Source organism: Strigops habroptila, chromosome 3 (assembly GCF_004027225.2).
Source record: "Strigops habroptila isolate Jane chromosome 3, bStrHab1.2.pri, whole genome shotgun sequence".
Taxonomy (NCBI): Eukaryota; Metazoa; Chordata; class Aves; order Psittaciformes; family Psittacidae; genus Strigops; species Strigops habroptila.
Window position 1 is genome coordinate 61,331,315 of NC_044279.2, and position 12,743 is coordinate 61,344,057.

General features: G+C 40.4%; 1 protein-coding gene across 2 annotated transcripts in view; it reads right to left on the bottom strand.

Annotated features, from left to right (window-relative positions):
- The window catches only part of PDE3A (phosphodiesterase 3A), a 254,048-nt gene that overhangs the window by 48,950 nt on the left and 192,355 nt on the right, over positions 1–12,743 (bottom strand). The gene's annotated exons all lie outside the window — the stretch shown is intronic.

Here is a 12,743-nt window from a genome sequence, read left to right on the forward strand (position 1 = left end):
TATACCTACTTTACATATGTCATTTAGGAAGAATTATTAAATAAAGTGGTGCATAAACAGAAATAATACCAAGGAGCAGCTCATATCAGTGGCAAATCTTACACACCCTTTCCAGTACATGTATATGAGTGATCTGTAAATGACACACTGCAAACCAACTGTGGCCCAGGAAAACTGTCTTCATACATTCTTCTTCATACCATTTTTCCTATGTTGTGTTTCTGACACATAAGCTCAATTTTGCTGCTACTATTTGGGACTTTTCAGCAGGTGTACGTGTAGTTTGCCAGAGAGACCATTCCAGAAGATTTGTACTAATTTTTTTTCATTTATTTCTTAAAAAAAACCTAAGATACACAGTTCTTCAAAAAGGGAAGTTATGCCTGCAAAAAGAGCATACGGGTTTCTTAGAGTGGCAAGTACAGAACATGAAGAATTGGGCAGGCTGCTTAGCAGGAGGGTGATCAGAACCCCAGCCAGGAGTGACTCACCAGTGACAGCATTTATCACAACACATCAGAGAACAGCATAACAGGGCTTGACACTGCCTCATTCTCAGAAGAGGCTCTACAGGCAATAGCTAAGTATTTCTGAGGTAAGTGATATATTAGCTAAGTATTGCTAAACCCCTCCCCACTATCTTCCCAGTTGCATAGTGTGGACATTAGGCCCTTGGCAAAAGCTGTTTCACTCCACTAATCCACTCCTCATGTCCTATTTCTTTCTAACACAGAAGTAAGCTGCAGGACCAGAAGACAGGCCTCCTCACTCACCATACTCCCACAGAAACAGAAAACCAGACTCTTCTTCCCACACTTCTTTTCTTTGTCATGATATGAAATAAAATAAACCAGAAACCTCTTGATATGCTGAATTGCTATTTCATCCTACTGAAAAAATTTAATGGCTGATGTTAATTTAATGGCACTTTCATTGCTTAACCTCTCAGGAGTGCATGCAGAAGATTCTGGCAGCTGCTAAAGAAAATTCTTACATTAAAAGACAAAGCTTGGGATGGGAGTAATTAATTATCTATCTTAACCTCAGCCCTGAAAAACAGACCAAAGGGGAGTGCAGGAGGATACATCATTCAAAGCGCGATAGAGGCCTCAGATTTTCAGCAAAACTGCATAATCTACGGTTTGAAAATTCTATTAAGCCTGGAGCATAGAGCTGTTGACTGCCAATCAGAGACAGAGATTAATACTTCAATGAAGTAAACAAGTCTGACTCAGCGGGCCATAAGCAGAGGCCCAGATTTTGTACAGCACTACTAATATTTTGCAAAGCAGCCAGCATTGTTCTCCATGATTAGTACACCAAGTGGGGAGAGGGAGAGCCCTTCTCTTCTCAATGGTGAATTTCTGCCACATGGCGTCTGACATTGTCACGGGAGGCCTTGTCATGTCTTGGTGACTCCAACCTTGACTCTGGGAGCCAGCAGACTTGTCCAACTCAAATGCCAAGCTGTGCTGAGTTATGTGAGAAGCTGGTGCTGAGGCCATATGGCCCCAGAAGACAGATGCCACACACTGGGTCTGCATCCTCCCTTCTGAGCTCTGCCTGCACCTCCCTGGGAAGGGCAGTCTGCACTCAAATTAAGTTAGGTACTTACACAGGTAAGACGGTAACGCTGCTGGAGCCCACGCCCCACCAGAACTAAACCATGGAAACAAAGCGGTTCTCTCTTCAGAAGCCTGGGAAAGGCTTTAGAACGTGGCACAAGCACATCTGATACCACCTCACTGCCTGCACAGTGTGCCTGGTGGCAGGACCTTTTGCATTTTTTGACCAAAAGCATACTACTACCTGCAGATCCAACATTTTCAACTGACACTTCACATGAAACCCCTGCAGCCAACCACCCTGCTTGCATGGAGCATGACCGGACAGGTCAGCTCCGTGCCTACAAGGAGTTGCATGCTGAGCCTCCCTCACCAGAGCTGAAGTGAGACATATATCCTGCCAGCATAGACCAGCCAGGATCACCATAAAACATCAACAGTTACCGGTGCGTGCAACATGATGCACTGCATTGCAAAGACTTCAAGTGAAAATACACAGTTTTTCAAAGACATCATTGTAGTCAGCTGTTTTAAATGACATATATATCATAGTCTAAGTATTGTTCAACTACACATAATGCTTAGAATCCTTAGAATGAGAGCATATTCAAAAGGAGAACATATCAAGCTTAAATTCTTCTCAAATTCTTCTTTTTCAAAAGAAACAAGGAGAAGAGGGTAAACACTGCTCTAATGCATCATTTACAGTACTTTAACACTGCATCCTAATTTTGTAAGGTTTATATATTGTAATTTAATTGCACTGAACTTTTATTCAGGAAAACAGTTTCTTTTTTAAGCAGTCTGAATATTTCATCTATCTCAGGATGAATTTAGAGTACTATCAGACTAGTCTGACTAGATAAAATTACAGGTATTCAAATTATAATTTTCTAAAACCACAAATTAAATGCACGAAAACATTTTAAAATATTTTTTAGATTCTCTACTATAAAACAGTAGAGAACTGTGTATGCTTTGCAAACCATTACTCAGAAAGTAAACCGTCTTTCCCTAAAGGAAAAGGAAACCTGGAATTTTTTATAAAATACACATGATGATGTGAAACAATAAAAAAGATTCATGTAAGACAGTAAATTGCTGAAAATTTTAGATTGATGTAATTGCATATATGCATATACAGACACATGCACACATGTGGGTCTTTTTTTTAGGGTAAAAGTGGATACAAAATCCATGCTCAGACTTTTTTAGTAGTTTTCTATCAACATGAATAGCCTCTGCATGAACTGATCTGGATTCTTTCCAAACCACTTTACTCATCGAAACTCAAAGGCCGGATACTTGGGAATAGAGGCATGAATAACATGTTTGCAATCATCACTAACAAACAACTAACTTGGTAAAACAAAACAAAAAAGCCAAAGAGTTAAGTTAAGGTGAATTTAATTTCACACTGGTCGGTATTCGTTTACCAAGCTATGCTAATGATTGGGAATACAGTTTCCTCCCATGAATTTTGGAGAAGATTGGTTTACTCTTCACTTTGTGACTTCGTTCGAACTCTGATTTAAGCGATGTCATGGAGTAATGAAAACTGAAATGCTCTAGGGCATGAGAATGAGAAAGCAAACAGACTGGAAACAAAAGCCAAACCAGATCAACTAAACATGATCATTGATAACTAAGGTGAGGAGCAAAACAAATTCTTTTCAATGCTGAAAACCAGCTGGTTTTGTGCTTGTGCCCCTCCCCCCCCCCCCCCTTCTTTTTTAAAACTAGCATCCAGGTGGGTGTTTTAGGCTGTGGTGCCACCTGGAATTCGTAACTGGGTTCAGATGTGCTTGTTGTATATTTTGTACCATCTTTTCATGTTCAAAAATAAAAGAAAGGGTTTTCCCCTGAAACACTCGTATGAAAACTGAGATGGCCAGATCCCAGTAGCATGCGTTAGAGACCAGGGACAGACATGCATAGTACACAGCACCAACTGTCCAATCACCTAAATTTGCATGGGTGGGCTTGCTGGAAATTTGCAAGAAAACTTTAATGTACCAAGCAGCACACATCATACTGCTGCACCTATAGAACCAAATCACAACTAGTGTGTCTCACTGACACACAGACAATTTTTGTCAGGGCACGAAACTTATCTTCAAGAAACACTCTTAGGTGAAACATGAAAACAATATTCTGGTAAATTTTAATGATCACTTAGAATTTTTAGGTTTGAATAGTTTGGTTTGGATTCTGTAACATGGCTAGAAAAAATACTTTCAAAATTTGCATAACCTTCTGTAGGCTTTTATATTACATTTCACAAAATCCCATTTGTTTTCCTCTAGTAAATTATATTATGCATAAAAACCTAAGAATAGCTTTTTACTCAGTAGGGCAAAAAGCAGATAAAACTGTATAGGAAAAATTAATTTAGGAAAATAGGGATAATAAATTACTTTATCCATAAGACCTGATAGGTAAATTTAGTTTACAAACTGTTATTAGTTAAGAAACAGTTGACCCAACAGTGAAACAGATTTGACATCCTTATACTTAACAGATGCCTTACAGCAAATAAAAGTCGTTCCTCCTCCCCAATTGGTGTTTTGCATATGACTCCTAAAACTGAATGCATCCACCTTAACCAAAAAAATGCTGATTCTCTCCACCCTATACGGAAAGCCGATTAACATGACAACAGAAAAGCAGTCAAAACTTAACAGTAATAAAAACAAAGAAGAAAGGGAAAAAAAGTAAAACAGTTATCAAACACAAACCACAGTTCATTTCACACAGCCTCATGTTAGGGAAAAAACAAAATCCTCATCTGCTGTGGCTTGTACAAGGAAAAGCACAGAAGGCCTTTCATCACATTACACTCAATAACACTCTCTAAGTGAAAGAATGGGGGAGGCGAGGAGGAAAAAAAGGAAAAAAGCAGCATCTAGCATATCTTCAATCTTCACACAATTATGAGCAAGAGTAAATCACAATTTGATACAGTTTCCAAGTCACATCATGAATGTTAGGGCCAAGCTGTCTGGAAACAAAATTAAAAGCAAATATAATTCTCCATTATTTTAATGTCCACAGAGTGATTTGAAGGATAAACATGAATTGGCTTCTATGGAAATAATGAATCATTTTAAAGGCACCACAGATTTAACTACTCCACCTTTCACTAGATGACTAAGGAGAAAAGTGTGTGTACAATTCTTTGACATTTCACTTTTCAGTATTTAAAGCTGCAGAACTGGAGTCTTTTTATTTTATTTTGTACTAACACAAGATTTCAGGTTTCCTCTTCTCTAGCGAGTAAACATTTATGAAACACTTTTCTCCATCTTAATGAAGCACAGCTTTTCCATTGCTCTCTGGAGTTAGACCACTGCAAGCTCTGTAAGGTACATTCTTTAGTAGGACTGAATATTGCATCTTCCTTTTGTCTCATCACACTGATAAAATAAAACCTTTTCTAAATCATCAATGCAATCACTGATTTTGCTGCTGATTCTTTAAAGTACTCAGAGCCATGTAACTGTAAACCAGACACTGAAGCACAACAGATGAGCCCATAGTGAGGGAAAACTCTAGATCTTGTGCAAGCCACAACGATTACAGTTTTGGCCCTTGGGATGGCACCACCACAGCTAAGCAGACCTTCCTGGTAACAATTACACTGAACTCTGATCTGCAAAGCAGAAAATGTCACGACTGCCACACGCAGTGCATCTACAGCTGGAGCACTTGCCAGCATGGTGCCTGAGTCCAAGGACCACAGCGTAGCTAGAGGAAATACTTCAAAGTAGTTCTGCAGAGGATCTAATGAAATGGGGCTCACTGAAGAGTTATAGGTTTTGTCCCCTCAGCACTCACTGTATTTGCAATAACCCCTTTCCTCAGCAACAGCCCTGTGGCCACTCAGTCAGCAGGAGGCAGCCGTGCTGGGGGGTATGTGCATGCTGATGAGCAGGCTCACACAGGGCTCCCTCCTTAATCTCACACTGTGTTAAACTGTCAGTCATTTACTACCACGCAATACCACTAATTTGGACCGACCTCTTGTATCCCATCATAGGTTATCATAAAATTTCTAGGACGATAATCAGCTCTGATGTTTCCTCCCATCTGCCACATTTGCTTGAAATTGTTGGACAGCATGATCATGTAATCCTACTTTCTTTAGAAAACCAGGATGAAAACAACATCATTCTTAAATGCTTCTAACATTTAATCTACTGAGAGTAATCACAACCTTTGCAAATACTGAACTGTGAGCCTTTAAGAAAGAGGCACTGGTTTGAGAAGGAAATACTTTTTTTTCTTTATTACAAGACCTGTGGAATGTATAACTGTTTATAGCTCACTTTGTCTGGGGCTGCAGTTGCCATTGCCACATCCTGCACCTCTACCTTAGGTGACACCATTCATGGCTAAATTTCTTCCATTACAGGACCTTTCTGTTCATGATAGCTTTGTCAGCCAAAGAGCTCAAACTGAAGTGTACACTGCCAGGTATTTGTCTGGGATGAATTATTTCAGAGTTTGAGAAAAATTGTTCAGACATTTACAAGAACACCGTTGAAGTGTTTTATCCATGCTAAAAATTCCTAGTAAACTGATACCATTTAATCTGCAGCAGGCACCGAAGGTGCCGTAAGGCTTTTTGCTTTCCCTGTCCTGATATGTCCAGATTTAGCTATATAGCTCCTGGGAAAAACAAAACCAAAGCTAGCCTTGCATGACCTCTGTGTGTTGTCAGAATCCATCCACCAAACTGCCTGAGGATTCTGCCTGCCCTAAGTGCACATACCTCCACACGCTGCCCACATGGCCTTGTACACTATGCTCAACATCCCAAGGGGCAAAGGATCACATTTAATCCAAACTGCACTATCAGTCTGCAGCTCAGGCTTACACCTCAATTATTCTTCCCTCTTGTTGACTGACAATGTTACGGTAATAGTTAGCACTGATAACACCACGATAACTGCTCCTCTTTTCAATGTTCAATGTCCAGGCTTGGGTTAGCATCTCCCTGGATGGAAAATTCTCTTTCACAGCTTTAGAAAAAATGACTACATGTTTTAAAAAAGAGGAGATTCTTTTGCATATCATAATCAATAGACAAACCCCAGGAAAACATGCCCCCAGGAAAGCATGGTTTTAAGGTCTTCACATGAGGGAGGGAGGGAGAGAGTTTTGGTGCCATCTGTAACTTTCAAGGGAGTTTCAAGTTCTTTCTTTCAGGCCACCTAGCAAGCTTTTCCAGATTTGTAACATGCACCAAAAGAAAATCTCCTAGTGGTTGTTGGCAGGCAAGAAAGCAACAACAAAAACATAGATGCAAAAATCATCTCAAGGAGTGGGATAATTAGATTTGGTAATATTCAAGACGTACAGACTAGGAAAGTCTGCACCTCTGTGGGTGCAAGTACTGGACATAACCCAATGCAACAGAATTCCCCACCACGTATATCTGACAGAGAGGACCCCAAATTAATAAACTCCATTGGTACTGACATAAAGTACTACCTAATTGTCCACATTTCCTCCTGTCACAATAGAGCACAAGTATTTTGGCTGCTGCTTGAAAACCCCAGAAAGCGTAGGGGAAAGGGACAGCAGGCTGTCACCTGTCACCCAGAGTGTGTGCCATGGGTAGCACCACTGCCAGTCTGCAGCACGTAAGAATTGCAAGTGGCAAGCTGGAACCAGCTGTACATGTGCTCTGCCTTGGGCTCCTGGGGAAATCCCAGTTCAAATGGAGATGCTCAGAGAGTTTGGTGACCTTCTGCATAAGGCATCCCACGAGGACGATCCAGGGAATGCAGCTCTTGGAAGGAGGCAAGAGCATGGGGTGAACTTCCTGGCTAAGAGCTGCCGGCCACAGCTTGGAAACCTTGTGGAAACTCTGACGCTGATGTTTGATGTTCTCGGCAGAGCCTTGGGGATTCAGTCACCCAATTCCAAGGGACTTTCCATGTGATTTGGCTGCCTAAAAGCCTTAAACTATCACGACTATCCCAGCCTGAAGAACTACTTGACGACGTAAATCAGATAACAGTCAGCCACAAACAGTCAGGGTTTATTATTTAAAAGGTAGACACCACTCCAACTAAACTCAGAACATTAAAAATTATTACTTTTCTTTAAAACGCAGCAGATGGGAAAAATTAAATTCTAAATGGGGCTCAAATCTGCTTTGAATAACACAAACTGAGGAAAACAATTCTGTACTTCAGAGACTGTCCTCAATTGTCTTACATTATTGTTCTTCAATTTGTACATCAGATGGTCACAAATCGGTAGCTTGAAGCTGATAGTTTGCGTTCATGCAAAGAAAACAGTGACAACTGTCTTCAGTCTCAACTTGAGATGCAGTAACACCAGCTGGGACCCAGCAGGAGCAGGACACTGGGTGCACATACAGTGGATGATATGCCATCTATTAATACCTGGGATCTTACCCATTTGAGTTTACACCTCCAATATCCTAACTGCCTGCTTAACATGGGAAGCTATTTTAATTCTACGGTGAACTAGAACAGAGCAGCCAAATACACAGCATGTGTTAAAAAAAGATCCATTGAAAGCAATAACCACCATTCTGCCTCCTGTGTGCTAACTAATCCTCCCCCATTTTCAACTTGACAGTCTCAGTTACGCTAGAACAAAGCCAAAGGAGCCATACACTGCCATATTTTTTCCCTTCCAAAATATCTGAGAGTCTTTAGGGAGGCAGCTTGAGAAGCAACATCACAATTAGCAGCAAGTTGCAGAAGTACATATGAAAATTATCCCATCAAAAGATTCACAACAGTTCTTCACTAAGGACTGTTTAACAGTATTAAGCAGGACAGCATTACTAAATATCATTAAAAATATATTGCAAATAAATGCAGCCTTTAAATGAAGACAAAAGATAGGGTGCAGGGGGACAGGATAAAGAATTGCTACAGAGGGTGTCAAACATGTTTTTAAATACTAAAAAATAGTTGCCATCAGAACAATCTGAAAAAAAGCAAACTTGGTGAGGTTTTAAGAACCGAGTGTTGAAAACCAAAATAAAATAAAACAAGAAAATGAGAAACTAGGAAATGACCATCAGTGAAGCTGCACATACAGCGTCCTTAAAGTTCAGTCTGCTCTTACTGAATTTACAACAGGGATTTAGAAATGACAGCAGGAGCCAGATGTATATCTCGGGGCACGTTTTGCATGTGCCATAGCAAGAGGAACAGGAAGATCTCATGAAATTCTCCAGGTGACCAAGAACACTAATGATATTTAGAGGCCCATTTTTTAGAACATGCTTTCATAGAAGCAAAGACAGGCAGAGATATTCTGCACCTTTTGAAAAGGATAAATCCTGTGCTTATGAAAGTCAAGCGATTGCCTCACTGCAATCAAATCGGTCAAATTTTAACACATTTTTCTTCTCCGTCAGACCTTGTGGTTTCCATTATTTTAGTTCTCCTGATTTAAAGCACTCACACTAATACCAGTTAATAACCATCTAGTGTTACAGATGCTGCCTCCTCTTTCTCATGACTTAATGCCACTAATGAACTCCTCTGTGAAAAGAATTAATCATTATTCTTTAAGATTTGGCTTTGGATTCTTATATCATGACTCATTCAAGAAAAGCAACTGTAGCCTTAGGGGACTTGCAGCCCCCAAATCCTTCATCATAAGTGATGCAGAGCTGTAATTTATCTAAAGTACAAGCTGCTTCGATATCTAAAGTCAAGACCTGCAAAAGGCACACTAAGCATGCAATATATGTGAAAATCCTACTCCTTTCCTAGATTGTTTGCAGGCAGACACTTCGATGAAGATCAGAACAAACAGTAATTCATATAGAAGAGAAAGAAAACACTATCCTCTACATAGTTTAATATCTTCTATGATGTTAAAATGATTTTTTTCACTTAGCACAGATATAAGCTGACAGACTAGCAAGCCCTGAGGACTACTTCCAACCTACTTCATCCTTGACCAGTAAGGATCAACTTCAAGACACACTAGGTAGTTTATACTATAGGCTTATTTCACCTTTATTGTCACATATGAGAAAAAAAACATTTGCTTGCTGACATACAAGGTACACAGATGATATTATTCTGGCCCATAATCTATGAACCAGATGACTTTCTAAGCAACCTCAGCAACCACTATACTTTTTCATCAAGCTGGTGACTGGTTTGTCCTGTGCACAATTTTAATATAAGAGAATTCCTACTTTCTACTTATGGCTTTTAGGTTGTGAAAAGTTCTTGACTTGCCTATCAGGAAAAAAAAAATTAAAGAAATGCATACAGTATCCCTAATTATGATATGCTGGCTGCTTCTTAATTCTAATTAGAGATTGAGCCAGTCTGCACTTCTGTATCACAAGTATCTCACCATACTAAATTCTGACCATCTGTCTCAGGGTCTGCACTTTTTGATGACGGCCAAGCACTTCTGTGTTTTTGGAAAGCTTGGATTCAAATTCACATCTAAATTTAACAGCATTGGCTTCTCATTTACAAAGGGCAGCAGAACCACAGAGACAAAGAAAAAAACCCAGACACAGATCATGAAGCATTGGTGCTTATGCTGGCAACTCAGTAAGATAATGATTTCTACTTCTACAGTGACTTACGTTTTCTGCTTGGATGTCGGTATTAAGAAAACAAAAAATCAACCGTGGGTTACATATGTTTTTTAAAAAATGTTAAATCCCCTTGTGAAGCTGAACTTCAGTGGCTCATCTGAATCTACTCCAGCAAGAAATCAGTGATGATGTAGCAGCGAGTGCAACAGAAGCCCTTGCTACTATTGAGTGGAGTAGGTAGGCTGAATTTGGAGGGACAAGACCACCCACTGAAACTGTCACTCGAGCTGTTACTGAACTCTCACAAGAGAAACACTGACATCACATTTAAAAAAGAAGAAGTGAATGCAGCCCACCTAAATCATAATCACAGAATAGTTGAGGTTGGAAGGTACCACTGGAGGTCAGATAGTCCAACCTCCCTGCTCAAGCAGGGTCGCCTGGAGCACATTATTCAGGATTGTGTCCAGATGGCTTCTGAATATCTCCAGGGAAGGAGACTCCACAACCTCCCTGGGCAGCCTATTCCAATGTTCAGCCACCCTCACAGTAAAGAAGTTCTTCCTCATGTTCAGGTGGAACTTCCTGCGTTCTAGTTTATGTATGTTGCTTCTCATCCTATCAGCTGGCACCACCAAGAAAACTCTGGCCCCATCCTCTTGACGCTCTCCCTTCAGATACATACAAACATACACTGATCAGATCCCCCCTGAGCTTTTTCTTCTTCAGGCTCAACAGGCCCAGCTGTTTCAGCTTTTCCTCATACGAGAGATGCTCCACATCCTTAATCATTCTAGCAGCCCTTTGCTGGACTTGCCCCAGGAGCTGCATGACTCTCTCACACCGTGGAGCCCAGAACTGGACACAGTACTCCAGGTGAGGCCTCACCCCGGCTGAGCAGAGAGGACGGATTACTTCCCTCAACATGCTGGCAATGCTCTTTCTAATGCACCCCAGGATACCAATGGTATCAGTTCTTCTGATATCATGGTATCATCACATCTTAGCACACAAACCATCTGACACAGCAGACAGCATCAGTGTTGACATTCTGGCCTTTTAAAGCTAAAAGCCCAAAGTGCTACTACTTCTGCTGGCAATTAAAAAACATATGCTGTTACAGTGCTGCTATAAAATAACTATGAAGTCCTACATGACCACAGGATCAATTTAAAATAAGCAGCACTATGATGGGTAAGTCACCTGCAGCAGTAGGAGTTATTTCTCTTCAGACAAGTAATAAGGTACCTCTGCCTGGTACGTGAATAACTAAACATTGTATTTCTTCAACACCCAGTTATCGATTACAGACTGGGCAAGCTCTGGCCAAGAGGGTTAACAATGCACAGAGCGCCCTACTCTGCCCAGCCAGCTGGCACACCATGTATAACCCTGGCACCAGCTCCTGAGGGGTGAAGCCTGCTAGCATTGGGAGAGAGGTCCACTGCACAACCCAGCCACCACCAGGTGGTATCAGTATCTGTCCTTGAAGGCAAGAAAAGGACAGAGAAGCATGTAGACGTATGAAAATGTATGGAAGTATGGAGGAATATGGGAACATACAGAGAATGTGGAAAGGCAGGACCAGAGACACACAGAGGAAGATGTACTGGCAAGCTGAAACCAAGGAGGAGGACACAATGAGGGCCAGTTTCAAAACAGCTGGAAATGGTGCATTAAAACCATACAGAAATGCATATTTCCTGGTAGGCAGGTTAAAAGGCTGGTCTGAATTTTTAAAAGAAGATATAGAAAAATAGTATCAACATACTAATCTCTTTTTTAACACTGAAAATCAACCACTTTAAAAAGTATATCAGCACAAGACCTTGGCATTTGAACTCAGGAGGAATCCCATTAATCAGTGGACACAGTATTGAGCTATCTGCTGATGACACTTCACTTCTAATCACACAAATTTGCCACAGAGCTCTTAACACTGAGAACAGCGATGTCCTCACAAACAGCAGTTCAAACTAGACAGCTCAAGGATTCTTGCTGTATTGACAGCTTTAGACAAACATCAAAAGTATTTTCTGCCCTGACAGAAGAATTACCGGGTTTGCAAATTCTGGCAACTGAAAGGGATTGTTTTGGCTTTGCTTCAGCAATTCTAAACCATTTTTGTTAAAACATAGGAACAAGAAGTCATGTCAACTTCACAAAACTTAAATCTTCACTTTGAAAATACTAATTTTTTTTCAAAAAACTTATGACTTCCCCTGCATGTTTTGTTGCATCAGACTGCTGAAGAGCCTTTGTGTCTCTCTTGCAGACAGAGGCTCATTGCTGTCTTAAATGGGACTAATCCATAATGTATTAGACTCTAGAGATAACTTCAATATTCAGGTGTGCTAACACTGGTAACCTAATACATGATATTGAAGTTAAAGGTCTCCCCCAAAAGTCAGTTTAACTTTGAGTGGTTAAACTCAGAACAACAAAGATAAAAGACGACTTTAATCACAAGAAAACACTTGACTTCATACCATTGACCTTGTTGAAGAGTCACACACATCTCATAGCAATGTTTTATGCAAACATATTTGTTAACAAATTGAAAGAGACCACAAGCAAAATTGTTTGCAAAAATATAGTGCTCTGACAAATCAGCT